The sequence below is a fragment of the Psittacula echo genome (assembly GCF_963264785.1).
Source record: "Psittacula echo genome assembly, chromosome: 4".
Classification (NCBI taxonomy): domain Eukaryota; kingdom Metazoa; phylum Chordata; class Aves; order Psittaciformes; family Psittacidae; genus Psittacula; species Psittacula echo.
Genome location: NC_137738.1, coordinates 21,038,379 through 21,040,926, shown reverse-complemented (window position 1 = coordinate 21,040,926; position 2,548 = coordinate 21,038,379).

Sequence of the window (2,548 nt, the reverse complement as noted above, 5' to 3'; positions counted from 1 at the left end):
CCGGCCCCCCCCGTAACCCCGACTGACACCCCCCCCCCGCGCGTGCGCGCCGCCGGCCGCCCTGCGCGCGCTCCCGAGCCAGACACCGGAGGGGGGGCTGAGGGGGAGGCGGGGTAAGCCCGGGCCGCGGAGGGGGCGGGGGACGGGAGGCGTTGCCTGGGGACGCCTGCACAAAATGGCAGCCGCCGAGTGCCGGTCACGTGTGGCAGGGCTGCCTGCGGACCGAAGGGAGGCGGGAGCTCATGAGGGTGCCGCTCCGTCCCTGTCCGCTCCTGATCTCCGGTGGCCGTGAGGGGGTTATGCTCCCCCGCTCTCCGGCGGCTGCTCCATCCTGCTTGACTGTCCTGCGGGGCTTCCCCCCGGGCCGCCCCTCTTGGGCCTCCCGGCTGATGGAGCCACACCGGGGAGCTGCGGGGGACTCCCGCTCATGGGAGCTGCGGGGAGAAGCTGAGGGGTGGGCCTCTGTCGGGCCTTGCCACAGGGCGGTGATAGCCCTCCAGGTTAAGGCAACAGCAAAAGGGCATTGGTGGTGGTTTTTCTTCCGCTTGCGCTGTGCTGTGGAACTTGGCATAGGTGGTGGCCTTAGGCAGAAGTGTGTTAGTGATGAATCCTTGGCTGCTCGATGGGGCGGCGCTGAGCCTGAGCTTCCAGAGTATACAGGTTTCCTTGTGACTGTCATGAGCTGGGATGATGTGATAAGGAGGAATCGTTTCCTGCCTCCTCCCTCTCCCCACCTGAGCACTGGCTACCCACCCTGCATAGTGCAGGCAAGTGAGTACAGCAGTTTCAATTCTCACAAGTGAAGCACGAAATGCTTCTCTTACTTCATGCTGAGGCTGGTGAGGAGGAGGAAGAGTATCTTCAACTGAAATGGGCTAGCAGTAGAACGTAATGAGTGCAAAGAAATTAAGGTTTTGAAAAAATTCTCCCATTTCCAGAATTTCTGAGCCTTTATAACTCAGAAAACTGGGCAAAGCCTTGTGCACTGAGGGTTTGCATTTGGAGACCCAGTCAATTTTTGCAGTCTTGGATGGAATTTTGCCTGTGTTTCGTATTTGCTAGAACAACACACCATTAGATGCATACTACTTAGAGCAGCAGCAACCAAGAGCAGGCTGGTGGTGGGGATCTGTGATACTATAACAAGGTATTTCTGTTGGGAGGTGTTGTGTACAACTGAATTAAAACCATCTGCCCCACCTTGACATTTTCTGTGTGAGTGCACCACTACACAGGGTCAGGAAATACACTTAGTTATGCCAATGATCAATGTTATATATAAAAACTACCTATTTTCAGTTACTACTGTCCACACCTTCCCCTTCTTTGCTATGGCTGATAATGTTCATCAGTGACCTCCAATTCAGTTACAACTATCTTGGGATAAGAATTTTATCCCTGGAGAGGCCCAGCAGACTGCAAATCTGCTTGTAGTGAGAGCAAAGCACAATGATGGTGAAGGTAATGGGTACTCAACCTGTTCTAGCTAACTACGCAAAGCAGCAGATTTGATGACATGGCAAGGTACAGAGCTGTGCTTCGTGATAACTACAACTCTGATGTGCATATAGGAATTTTCCCTCTGGTATTGTACATCACATCTGAATAGTTTATCACTATATGGAATATGCTATTACCCCAAATGTGTTCTGTTTCTTCATTAAAAGAAAAAAAATCCAAAAGACTTTCATGCATTAGTGTCAGGTACCTGTGTACCTCTGTTTCAGCAACTGAAATAAGTAGGAGCAGCCTAGCAAGAGGGAGAAAATGGACTTGTTTTGTTTTGGGCGTCTCTTCCATGCTACTGCTTTTTTCACATCAGTTTTCAAAAAATAATTTTAAACCACATTCTGGTTTGAAACCAGTCATTAGTAAAAAGCTGCACACAAAACCTGTCAGCTTGTATAAAGCTGTGATATATGCCTATGATATCTAAAGGCTTTGAAAAATCTGAGAACATGAATGTCGATTTGATGGGTGGACCACTCAGTGGATAAAGAACTGGCTGGATGGCCGCACGCAAAGAGTTGTGGTCAATGGCTTGATGTCCGGCTGGAGACCAGTAATGAGTGGTGTCCCTCAGGGATCGGATGGGACCGGTCGGGACCAGTCTTATTCAACATCTTTGTCGGTGACATGGACAGTGGGATTGAGCGCGCCCTCAGCAAGTTTGCCGATGACACCAAGCTGTGTGGTTCAGTTGATACGCCAGAGGGAAGGGATGCCATCCAGAGGGACCTTGACACGCTTGTGAGGTGGGCTGATGCCAGCCTTATGAAGTTTAACCATGCCAAGTGCAAGGTCCTATACTTGGGTCAGAGCAATCCCAGGCACAGCTACAGGTTGGGCAAAGGAGAGATTCAGAGCAGCCCTGCAGAGAAGGACTTGGGGGTGTTGATCGATGAGAAAATAAACATGAGCCGGCTTCAGTGTGCGCTCGCAGCCCAGAAAGCCAACTGTATCCTGGGCTGCATCAAAAGGAGCGTGACCAGCAGGTCGAAGGAGGTGATCCTGCCCCTCTACTCTGCTCTCGTGAGACCTCACTTGG